Source organism: Biomphalaria glabrata, chromosome 16 (assembly GCF_947242115.1).
Source record: "Biomphalaria glabrata chromosome 16, xgBioGlab47.1, whole genome shotgun sequence".
Lineage (NCBI taxonomy): Eukaryota > Metazoa > Mollusca > Gastropoda > Planorbidae > Biomphalaria > Biomphalaria glabrata.
Window position 1 is genome coordinate 14,056,310 of NC_074726.1, and position 13,315 is coordinate 14,069,624.

Genomic DNA, 13,315 nt, shown 5'->3' on the forward strand with positions numbered 1-13,315 from the left:
CACTTTTCTGATTTGTTCTTTTTTGAAAGGAATGCTGCTATATTTGAGTTGGGCTATTTTGGAGTGGTTAGAAAACAAAACAGAACTCACCCAAGACGAACCCAATCTCGGATTAAGCTGAAATTTTGCACAATTATTTCTTTTACCTGTCAACATAAGAATAAAAAAAACAGCAACAAATAATTAGTTAATTAACAATTGGTAATGAATTATTTTGTTTGGTATCTTGAACAATGGAAAGAAATCGTACCATTACTTGACAGATATGGTGGTACAAGTTGAACTAATCCCCTTGAGCCTTAAATGAACATTTTTATTTTATGCATTTAAAAAAAACGATCATGTAAACATTCACCAAGATACCCCCCCCCCTTTCTTCTCCACCTTTCACAACTGGTCCAGACAAGTGATAGGATCAATAAAAACAACACAAGAGACAGAAATGTTACAAAGAGAATTGGATGAATTACAGAAATGGGAATCAAATTGGAGCATGTCTTTCCACCCAGAATAATGTCAGTTATTAAGAGTAACAAAAAAAAAAACTAAAACAAATTAATTCCACTTATCTTATTCATGGTAAACCAGTAACACAAACTAAAAACGCAAAATACCTAGGTGTTATAATAAATGAAAAACTGTCATGGAAGACCCATATTGATGAAACTATAAAAAAAAATCAAACAAAGCATCAGGGTTTATTAAAAGAAATTTCCATAAATCAAATAAGAACATAAAACTAAAATGTTAACCTTGGTTAGGCCAATAATATAATATGCATCCTCCGTTTGGGACCCCTCAACTCAAGAAAACATTAAGAAACTGGAAGACACAAAATAGAGCAGTGAGATTCATAACAAACGAATATTCAAATTTGACTAGAGTAACACCTTTAAATAACATCACTAAATTTAGAAAGCCTTCAGGACAGAAGGCTCAAAAGTAAAGTAGCAATTATACATAAAACACTGAACCATAATCTTCAAATACAAAAACAAAATTTAATAAAACACTCAGATAAAGGCACATTCCTCGTCCCATATGCTAGGACAAATTTGTACAAAAGCTCCTTCTTCCCTAGCGCTATTAGAGCATGGAACGGGTTGCCTGAGCTAGCCAGGAAAACAAGTGCAGAATTTAAGTCATTGGTTAATATGCATGACTAAATGCATGACGCGTAGGACGTAACCATCTTATTTTTTGAAGTAACGTCTGTATTGTATAAGATAAGAAGATAGCGCATTGAGAAAGCTAAAGGCCTGTTACAAATGTTTTGAATTGCCCAGATGTATTAGTTCTAGGTCAGTCATGCATATAATTACATGATCCAAACTATTTGTTTGTATGTTTTTCTCGTTCACCCTGTAATTGATTTATTTTAAGGACATTGTTTTTTTTTGTTTTTTTTTTGGGGGGGGGGGGCAGTGGTTATACAGTTGTGACTTCTCTCTGACATTCCAGTTATCTTCCTGTGCCTCTTTGTTATAAACGAAAAAGGAAATGCTGATGGGAGTTATTTTACACTCAAACTCGAATACGGCCCCATTTGTACGCTTTCATAAAGATCACAAAAATATTGGAATTCTTTTGTGTCGTTTCAAATTACATTATTTCAGCTACCTTCCTTGAAAAATGTTTGAAAATTTAAAACATAAATACAATGCAGCTTTATTTTCCGGACTGGAATGTGTTTGTTGTCTGTTTGATACCCTTGACTTGACTCACAAGATTACTTTCCGGACTCGAATGTGTTTGTTGACTTGACTCACAAGATTACTGACTTATATTGTTTGACAATTATTACGTTAACATAAGTACCAGTTAGACACATCCAATGGACAAACAAATAAGATAACAACGCTCTACTTGATAAGACGTGTGAAGACTGCCGCGATGTTTCTCGACATATTGGGATGGTCGCCATACGTCTCGAAATCCATCGTATTTCCTAGCAGTTCATTTACCATGCTTCTTGCTCCAAGCCCTTCACCTTTTGTACCCCTATTCTGCAACGTCATTAGTCTATCTGGCCACGTCTCTGTTTTTTACTGTCACATATCTTATCTTATAAAATACAGACGTCGCTTCAAAAAAAAAAGAAAAAGTCCTACGCGTCTCCCTAGGTCAGTATAGTCATGCATGTTACCCAATGACTTCAGTCTAACTCTGCCAAGTCGTTGGTTTTCCTGCACAAAATGTACATACAATCTAACATACTCTATAAGCTAAACTTAACCACTGCAATATACTCTCTAACCTTAAACCACTACAATAGACTTCAAAAAGAAAACATTTTCCCAGCATCAAGGATTGATTTTTTTGTTCTTCCCTATTGAAAAAAGCATCTGACAGACTCGAAACCTAACTTTATTAATAGCAATGCTCCCTGCAAAGCCGCTTAATTTAATGAACATGAAAATGGTCAGTTAAATTTTAAAAAGATAGTTTCTGTGCTTCTGAACTGGAATCTATTTAATTTGGCAGTCAAGAGAACGCTCTCAGGACTCAAAGGTTAAGGTCCGAAGCTGTGCGAGCAGAAAAGGGGGCGAGGCAGTGCGATCCACGCCAATACTATGTCTGAATCGATATCTTGGGGGGGGGGGGGGGGGCAGGGAAAGGAGGATTTCGAGGCACCAAGTGCGTCACAACCACTCGGTGTGCGAGGGGAAAGGAGGGTGGCGACCCTCATTTCCAAGATTCAGTTCAAATAATTCCTTTTAGCTTCTTTTTCAAACGTCTTTGTGTGGACTCACGTTTTTAATAGGAGTGTATGGCTACTCGCTTGAAATGTGGCCTTGTGCCATTGCTCAGGGCTTGACCGCCAGTCTAGCATTTTGGATTACCTGCTGTTCCAAGTATTGAAACATATCAATGATAGCAGCCTCCCTTCTTGTCGTATATACCGGTATACATTTTGTATTCTTGAACAGTTAACTGGTTGTAACCACTTCAACTTCACTAATCACGTCTTTCTCTATCAACTCTTGAAATCACTAACTCTACTGAAAAGTACATGTCTTTATGTCAAATTCTGCCTGTTCATTAGTATAGTACTTATTCCATTATCTCTACAGCCAGACACTTGCACAAATGAAGACAACAATATTGTTCCAGCCGAAGTTGATATCAACCATGCACCTCCCCTTCTGGTCTCTAAGGTTATTCAGTAATCCCTCGTACAAAACATAATCCATACAAATTTAACCTTAACGCTCTTTCTCCAACTGTCTAACCTGTCTTAGCTACGTTGGAAAAAGGACATCAATATATAAAATAGGCTTTGTCATTAGGATGGTTAGGTATACTACAAAATGTTTCTGCTGTGTCAGTTCAAACTGGCCTTTATGTTTAATACAAATTACAATACCAATGTTATTCACGTTATGGCTTTAATTGATTCAATATCAGATTTCATTTGATCTCTACTTACGAAGTTTGCACACTCATGTGTGTTACTAAAGAGAATAAATGCACCGTCAACGTTTCTTATTCTACTTCGTATCATTGGTGCATTCTCTTAGGTTTTAAAGAAGGACGGTTCCATTGGATACGATGGATACAGTGTTCAGCCTTTTGAATGTCCTAAATTATTTCATGAATATATCAACAATTACATGTGCTTTTTATACTTCACAATTATACTTATGTTATGATTGCAAATGATACTTATGACATGTCTCATTGGTCAAAGCATAACCCGGATGTTAAAAAAAAAACAATAAAAAAACAACTATGCATTACAACTATTAATAGAATGATTTTTGCTATAGCCGGATTTTATATGCAGTAATTCTTGTCACTATCCAATATCTAGACAGCCGATAGATATTTTTAGACTCGTTCCGTTTCTCTTTTAACTCTGTACAGTTTATTTTCCATTTTTTTGTGTTGCTTTTTGTATATTTGTTTTGACACAAGACTTAGTGGATGCTCTAGATCCTGCTCTTCAATCTCAAGACCAGTTGGTATTGGTCGAGAATGAAAACGGACTTCCTTGTTGTACTCAAGCCTCTGGAAAATTTGGGCACATCCTAGAGACTCGAACCTATTCCCTTCCCCCTCTCCGCCCTGTCCTCCCCCTCCCTCATCCGTAAATGGATGTACTAAATTTTGAAATGTTGTACATGATCTCAAAAAATTGTAACAAGAAAGTGTCAGAATGCGGACAAATGAACTGTCGTATATGTCTGTGATATGGAGAGATACATGTACAGGAGGAAATTAGTTGTTTGGAAATGGAAGCAAAGAACAAAGAAATGAATACCTTTGAGATCACATTGGTTGTGTTTTGTTTGAATAGAACTAAATTGTGGTATCTATCTATCTTATTTAGCTAGCTAGTTGGCTGTCTGTCTATATAGCTAAGCTCCAGATAAGAATATTTTACTTTTCCCTTTTTTTTCTCCTGACTGCACCGCACCCACTTTATATTCGTCTTTTACTTTTGGATCTCTCTCTCTCTCTCTCTTTCGGTTCCCAGGAGGCTGGCAGTTGTCCCGTTATCTGGGAAACTGGGTTAAATCATGAGGCTCTACTCGGAAATTTCCCAGACAGGCCCCTGACTGTGGCCGCTAACGTGGGCGGTGAATGATGGGGGCAGTTAGGGAGTTGGAAAATGGGCGGAGAATGATGGCGGCTGTGTGGGCAGTTTTGGAGTTGGTCACGGGCGGTGGGTTTTTGCAGAGTTCAGGGAATAGTTTGACACCCGTCCTCCATTGGCAACTGTTCATGTTAAGGATAGCCATTGGGGCCAGAATTTATTAACTTTTTTTTTCTTGTTCAGACTGTCCATTTTCTCGCTAAATTTGATTTACCTTTTTTTTTCCTCTTTATTAATCCTGTTTGAAACATAGGTTGCATACTAATTTGTTATTTGTTAGTTAATTTAGACTATCCGGTCGTTTGGTAGCTCTTATCAAAAGTCCCGAGTTCGAACCCTGCCACCAAGAATCTCTGCGGTCTTGAAATAGATATGGTCTAGTGAACGTTTGACATAGAAAACATGACTTCAAACAAAAAGTCTGTTTTTGCCTGGCAAGTCTGGCACGTTGACCAACTAGTAATGATCTAAAAATCAAAAATCTAATTTAGTAGCAAACACGGGTGGCTTCTTAGTAGGATCAATAAAACGGGTAACACATTTTGGCAAACGGTTTTAGATTTTTTGTCATATTTTTTTAGATTTGTATTGCCAAGTTAAGTAAGTTCTGTTATACAAATTACAACATTTACAAAAAAAAATGTTTACTTTTTTAAATAATTTATTTAGTATGCATATAAGGTGTACATAATTTAAAACAACAATTAATAAGTAGTTTTTCATATTATCACGTGAACTGAAGCATTAGATATTACCAATAGAGCACTGAACTAAAGGAATTTTGTTTTAAGAAAATGTCTTTTTCTTGAGGAATAAGAGATTGTCCCGTAACAAACCATTACAGCAATTATATATTCATAATAAGACATTAGTTAGGCCAGGTTCACATCTAACTTTACATTTACTTTCACCTATCCATTGGTCTGTGGACCGCTGGGACATCACACATGATCCGTCAACCTTGTTTCTCCATTATTCTCTGTCATTTGTCTTTGATAGAATTCCATTCTGATGTTCTTTCTGAAATTATTGAAACCTGGCTTTTTACCTGCCTGGATGGACCACTTCGGGGGCCGATTTTGAGTTTGTAACCTTGTTGTTTTGTTTTTTAATTTGGATTTCCGCTTTCCTATGATTCCGTGTCCACGTTGGGAATGCACATCTAACTTCTGGGCCTCGCACCTGGGAAGTGACCACCTAGTTACCTAGAAGGATTCTGCTTATATACTACTATCAGAAAAGAAATATTTTTAGAGCACTTTGTTTTTTTGTTCCTAGACGCGCTCGTTTCTGTGTAGGGCTGGAGTGTAGTCTCAGCCAAGTGTTCACACCCACATCTCGAAAGGTCAAACCAGGTTGAATTTCTTCTCTTGTTCGGCTTTATTTACGTCGTGTTACGCAGGCGAGAGTTGTAAGCCTTGGCGGGGAGTGGGCCTCCCTTCCAGCTCCTGACGTGTGAGGGCGGCGCGAGGCTTCGGAGAGTGTCTGTCGGTTTGTTTGGTTCGTCAGCTGATGTTATCCAGGGACCTGGAACGGTGGGTGTATGTCTTGGTGTGTGTGTGTGTGTTACTCGGTACGTGTTTATGTGTGCCGTTAGGATTCCGTGGCAGTGTGGAGGGGAGTTAACCCTCTTTTTAGACGTCTTTATGTAGTTTTTTTTTTTTTTTTTTTGTTAAATCAAGGGCGAAAAAGCACACTGTACACTGTGTTCTAGAGTAAAGCGAACGTGCATAGAAACTGTGTGTAGACTTCTTGGTGTGTTTGTTGTGATCCAATCTAGTGCTGTGGTTTCAGAGTAAGTAGTTCACCTGTTAGTCAAGGGGACGCCATCAAGTGGTTATATATATATATATATATATATATATATATATATATATATATATATATATATATATATATATATATATATATAAAAGAGCACTTGAACCAATGAGTTACCAATTCAATGCTTCGGTAAAGTTCACCCTGACCCTATAGGTTCTAGACTTGTACTCGTTTTGTTGAATGACGTACAAAAAGTATCGATCTGTTTGAGCCGCTAAGAAGACGTTCTACTTTGAAATCTAGTAGCAGTGCAGTATAGGTATCCAGTTCATGACATTACAACAGTGCAGAACTGTCATACAACGAGATCTGTAGACAGAAATAGGACCACGTAATAATCTCACAGAAGCATGGAATGCTGTAGGGACCAATAGTAATTATTGAGGGTTTATGTTTCTTTGTTGTTATTTTTTTCTATGTATGCGTTTTAAATGATCCATTTGGCCGTGTGACAGCTGCGAATTTGTATTGTGTGTAGAATTCATCACGGAGATGTTTTAATTGTTCATGGTGATTATTAGAATTAATTAGATACTGTTACGATTGTGTTTTTTGCCTTAGCTATAAAAAAGCATTCATGCCCCTCGAGACCGGAGGCCGAGACCCACGGTGGATTCCTTCCTATTCCTACATTGCACTGTCATATAAAGGAACCTCCTCCACAGCGTGCGCGAGGAAGGGAGTGGCTAATGGGACAGGGCTAACTCGGTACTGTGGAGGACCACTGGAGGCTGTGGTTCTTTTCCGTTCCACGAGTGTGTAATGATGAGGCTATGAAAAGAGTACACTCGGCTAGCTTCGCCAGAGTGTACGGCTACTTACTTTTTGAGGCGGTACGTAGATCTAGTGTATCATTTTTTTTTTTTTGTATAGGTTGCGAAAAAAAAAAGTTAGCCTACAAAGTCTTCGTTCCATGCGAAAGATACGTGTAGACTGAACCGAAAGCTTTGTTTTAATTTGTAGTCTCCATGTATATATATGCATTACTTATTTCAAAGTCAATTTCATAGTACGGACATTATATATAGGTCTGTGTATTTGCATATTTTGTTTTTATTTTTTTCTGTCTGCTGTTTATGTAATTTAATATCCACCCCTCTGAAAACAAAATGTTCACAAATACCTAGAAGTAACTACAAATTGTCCTTCTCAATTACAACGATTCGTGTCAGCGTTTATCTTGTTCTCTTTGCTCTTTAGAACTTCTCTATCACCAGAGTCCGAGCCTAAGACATTTTCTCAAGGAACATTTTGGCCTATTTGAGACTGTCTTTCCTTTCACCCTTTAGTGATTAACCTTTTTTTTTTTAGTAGCCCTGCTTCTGTTTTTTTTTTTTTTTTGTTTAGCGGAGACAAAATTGTAATACAAATTCTTTCTTTCTCGCTCTTATTCTCGTTTTTAGCGGCCCCCGAAAGGGGAAAAGACGCTATTAGCCTGTCTGTCCGTCCGTCCCGTTTAGATCTAGTAAATTAGAAAAGATAGTGAAAATCCGACATCACAATATTTTAGAATTTTAGACCATTCAAAGTTCTGATGCAACGGCAACTTTTTTCTTTTCTGAAAGCGAAATATTTTTTAAATCACTTATGCAAGCAGTTTTTTTCATAAAAATTCACCACTTTTACAACTATTGACTATTAATAATAACAAACACATGAGGCTCTATATTAGGAGAGGAGACTATTTACCATATTTTTAACATATTTATGCAAACGGTTGTAGATTTTTGTCAAACATTTTTTTTTATATTTGTATTGTTAAGTAATGTTAGTTTTGTTATACTAAATACTATATTTACATACAAAAAATGATAAGTCAGACATAATTTAAAACAACAATTAATAAGTAGTTTTTCATATTATTGCCTGAACGGCAATGCACAACATACAGTATAGAACACCTAACCAAAGAAAAAAAAAATGAATTTTTAAATTATTTTTTTCAGAAATGTTCTATTCTTGAGGAATAAGAGATTGGCCCTTTACAAAACAATTAGATCAGTTAGATATTCATTATAAGACATCAGTTAGGCCACGTTCACATCTAACTTCACATTCACTTTCACCTATCCTTTGGTCTGCTAGACCGCTAGAACGCTGGGGCACCACACAAGATCTTTAACCTTTTTTTCTCCGTTATTTTCTGTCATTTGTCTTTGATAGAATTTCCTTCTGAAAATATTGAAACCTGGCTTTTTACCTGCCTGGGTGGACCACTTCGGGGGCCGATTTTCAGTTTGTGCTTCTACACAGTCTTTGTAACCTTTGTTGTTGGTTTTTTTTTTGTTTCTCTTCTGTCTCTACTATCTTTCCACCATTTTCTCTTAGTTGAACTTGTTTTGTTGCTCTATTTTCACCTTCCACATTGTTGTAAGAGGATGTAAGTGGTCTTGATTTATAGGCCCTTACCCTCATCATTGGGGGTCTCCTAATCAGTCGTTCCCGTTTAACTTAAGGGTAGGCTGACAACAGATAGAGGATGGTGATAACAGAACAAATACCGGGTTCCTGCGGTTTTTTTTTGTTTTTTTTTTTTGTTGTTGTTGTTTTATTCCATTTCTTATGACTACAATATTTTGTTGTTGCTGTTGTTATCTGGCTGGCGTGGGGAAAGATCAAAAGAAAAGTGTGACTGTAGCACGGAGGGGTGATGATATTACTTAGAAATCGGAGAATTTCTGGATCTGGGCCGACATCTTGATTGAAAGCCTTAGTTGCTGGGTCAGCCCTTCTGCAGCGTGATAAAGAAAAATTATCTTTATTGTGAAGTATTTGTGAAGTATTCAATGTTTAACTCCAAGATAGAACTTTTCTCTATTGCGATAGAATGCAGGAATAGCCCGATTGATTTGAGCTACGAAAGATGACATAAGTCTATGATGTTGCCGATCCTTACAGTTGTTGGTCAGAAGACGCGCTAATCTATAGTCGTGAAGAACATACAATCCTACAACAGTTACGGATGCGTTTCAAGTATTTCGTAGCTATCGTTGAAGAATTAAAAAAAAAATTGTGTAACCAGTAACACTCACCATATTTATTTGTTGTTATGATGTATAAGCATAAGGTGATCACCTCACCTTCACCTATCCCGTAGTCTGTTGGACCGTTGGGGCACCAGACAAGATTTGTCCACCGTTATTTGCCTTAGATAGAAGCTCTTTTAATGGTAGGCCCGTCCATTCTGTTATGTTGTCTTCGCATCGCTTTCTCTGTCTGCCTCTTCTTCTTTTTCCTGATACTGTTCCCTGAAGGAAGGTCTTTGCGAGCCCCGAAGACCTTGTAATATGACCATAGAGTTTCAGTTTGCGTTATTTTTTACAATAGTCAGCAGGTCATCGTGGGGATCCAGTGGGTGTAGTAACACTGTCCCTAATCTCTTGGTTTGTGATGCGGTCTTTAAATGTGAGGCACCTAGGATACTTGTGTAGCATCTTGATTCCATTGCTAGGATCGTCCTCTCTAGCTCTGCAGTCAAATTCCACGGCTGACAAGTATACAAGAATGTGGCTAATAGATTTGTTAATTAACTTTCTAGAACGTAAGTTTGCCACAGAGACGTTTCTAAAGAGACATGTACACAATTATGAAATCACTGACTTATAATGTAGTATGTCTAAAATGGATAAAAGAAAAACCTTAACTGTTTTGTTCTGGTTTGTTTGTTCTTGTCACCAAGGTTCAGTTTCGTAGACGACACAGAAATAGGAGCTGGTGGTTACGTAATATTTGTTGAAATCCCATTATGATGTCTGTTTGCATTGTGGTTGGGTTTGTTACGAGGAGGGGAATGGGGGGGGGGCGCATTATTGATGTATAGCGGTCGTGTACTGAGTTACCTCGCGTTATCTTGGATTAGATCAAGGTGGTGATGACAAATGTTTGGAAGACCTATTTCACGAGCATGCACACACACTCACAATCGACATTCGCATACATCCAGACGATATTGAAACGTGATTTGCTTACTTAAACATTTTCAAACCGTGAACGAGAAAAAAAGAAAAAAAGGGGGGGGGGGGAGACTTCCTGGAGAGACATGAAAGTTGGGGGGAGGGGGGGGAGGAGGAGTTAGTGCTATCGATTTTCCTCATCGCTTGGCACCTACCGACGAGCCGTCGCCTTGCATTCTTGTGGCTACCGAGAGCACCGGTGTGTTTCGTAACAGATCGGGGACAATCATTGATTGGGATGTGACGTCACGGACATTGTTCATCTCGGAAGTCATCTGCCGTAGTAATGCCATGGTAGTAACAGAAGCTATGTAAGCTGTGTTCTACGTCAAGTCACCCGTGGGAGAGGAGTGTGATACTGCGAAATATATCATTTAGACTATCGTTTGAATGTGACAGCAGTCGCGCGTACATTTGAACTGTTACTTTTATAGTTCCAAACGATGAACTGTAATCAATTTAAAGGGAAATACTTCTCTTTCTCTTCCTCTGTACCTCCCTCTCTCTCTCTCTCTCTCTCTCTATTTATTTATTTTGCACCAACATATCCTACCTATCTATATAGGAGACAGCTGAAATTCTAACATCTTAAGAAAGATACATTAAAATCAAACTATTTGACCTTGGCCACCAAGAATTAGTCCGCTTATAGTTATACCGCTTGGATTGCTCTGTTAATTATTTTTTCAAGGTGACTTGGCCTGTCCAGCCGTTGTTTTTACAAAGCTTATAACGGCGCAATCTCTCTCTCTCTCTCTCTCTCTCTCTCTCTCTCTCTCTCTCTCTCTCTGTCTGTATGGTAAAAAGTTTGATCATCTTTTTACCCCCATTCCCCCCCCCCCTTTTTTTTTTCGCAAAAAAATATGTCTGTGTGCTTGTGTATGTGTGTGTGTGTACTCGATTAATCTTTATTACATTCTGACCCTTCATTCTTTCGGTAGACATTTATTGTACCCTAGAATAGGTTTTTGCTAGAGTTAGTGGACAAATTGTAGACTCCCCGCCATTGCCAGCAAAGGGGTCTGGGAGGGGCGCTTTGAGCGCCCCCAGAGCGGGGCGGAGCCCCGCCGCCAAGCACTATTCCGGTATTAAAAGCCAACAAAATGCATATTCTGAGGTATCTACAGTGCATTATAGTGCTATTAAAAAGTTCTATTTTAAAATTTTACTATTCTTAATGACTTAGATCCTCCCGCGTCGTTCAGCGCATTGGATGGCAAGCTGCTTCCACAAAAATCTGTCACTGGCAATGTCTGAGGCCTCTTCCCACCTGCTCTGATCACATCCTTGAAAGTGTGGCGCCAAGTTGTACTATGACGTCCCTGTTTGCGCTTTTCTCGTAATGGCCTCCGTGTCATCGCAACTCTTATTATGCGTAATTCATTTTGTCGGAGAACATGTCCTGCAAACCTCATGTCACGCTCTGTCACAACCTTACTAAGGGGTCGACTCCCATTTCGGCGTAGGATTTCCTTAATTGAGACCCGATCTCTATAACTGACTCCTAAAATCCGTCTAAGCCATCTTTGTTGAGCTACATTTAGTCTTTTTCAATTTCTGCAGATGACTATTCATTGAACTTTATCAATGGACCCCAGCCATTGGTAGAAATTTGTAACCTCTCTTGGCTATGCTCTTGGAATTAGGTGACTGTAGTTTGCTTTATATTTTATATCGAAAAGGGAAGTTTTTATCTTCAAAATCATTTGTTGAGGAGTTTTAAACTAAAAATCTGTGGATTTCATATTTTTTAAAAATTTAAAACCCCATTAGCTAGGCTCAAATAATTTGATACTGTAGTTTGCTTTAGAATAAAATTGAAGAGAGAGTTTTTCAACCTCAAAACTCTCTGTATTGGATATTTCAACTCAAAACCACCAGGAAGGGTTTTAAACTTTTAAAAAAGTTTCTGAAGGAGTAGGATTAAACTCCCCCCCCTCCCCCACGGCTTGGCTACGCTCTTGGAATTTTGAGTTTGTAATTGGTTTTATTTTTAATATTGAAGAGGTATTTTTTTTTAGCTTCAAACCCGCTGAAGGAGGGTTTAAACTCAAACCACCCTATGGCTACGATCATATAATTTTGAGTGTGTAATTTGCTTTTTTATATTGAAGAAGTGGTTTTTAGCTCTAAACCTGCTGGAGGCTTTTTTTAACATAAAATTCCTCTTGGCTACGCTCATAGAATCTGGTGACTGATGTATGGATAGTCTTATATTGAAGAGGTTTTATCGTTAATTTCGGTGGGGGGTTTTAAATCAAAATCTTCCTTAGCTATGCTCTTGGAATTTAGGGATTGTCATTTTAATTATTTTTTTTTTTTTTTTTTTTTTGGTTTTGTTTTATAGAAGAGGGGGATTTGACTGCTAAACCACCTTGTAGGGAGTTTTAAACTCAAAACCCCCTTGGCTGCGCTGGGGCTAGTGATGGTTTAGTATCACAATATCACCTAAAATAAACAGAATCAAAGCAAACAAGGTTACAAAGACAGTTTGTGTGGAAACACAAACTGAAAATCGGCCCCAGAAGTGGTCCACCCTAGCAGATAAAAATGCAGGTTTCAATATTATCAGATTGAAATTCTATCAAAAACAAATGACAGAAAATAATGGAGAAAAAAAGGTTAACAGATCTCGTGTGGTGCCTAGCGGTCCAGCAGACCAAAGGATAGGTGAGAGTGAATGTGAAGTTAGATGTGAACCTGACCTAACTGATATATAATTGATCTAATTGTTTTAAAGAAATTACAATCTCTTATTCCTCAAGAATAAAACATTTCCGTTAAAAAAACAATTTCTGTTGTATGGCATACCTTTCCACCACGTCTACCTAACGCGAAAATTTGAAAAACTACTTATTTATTGTTGTTTTCAATTAGGTCTGACTTATATGCATTCTAAATAGATTTTTTCTCTTTAAAAAAATAATAAACATTTTTA

General features: G+C 37.7%; 1 protein-coding gene across 3 annotated transcripts in view; it reads left to right on the forward strand.

Moving 5' to 3' along the window:
• LOC106071788 (uncharacterized) overlaps positions 1 to 13,315 on the forward strand; it is an 81,690-nt gene that overhangs the window by 42,907 nt on the left and 25,468 nt on the right. Inside the window, exon 1 of one of the 3 annotated variants that reach the window (XM_013231970.2) lies at positions 6,261 to 6,395. The exons of the other annotated variants lie outside the window; for them this stretch is intronic. The gene's annotated coding sequence lies outside the window, so the exon portion shown is untranslated. Of the gene's footprint in view, positions 1 to 6,260; positions 6,396 to 13,315 lie in introns of those variants that run through there. 3 annotated transcript variants of the gene reach the window in all.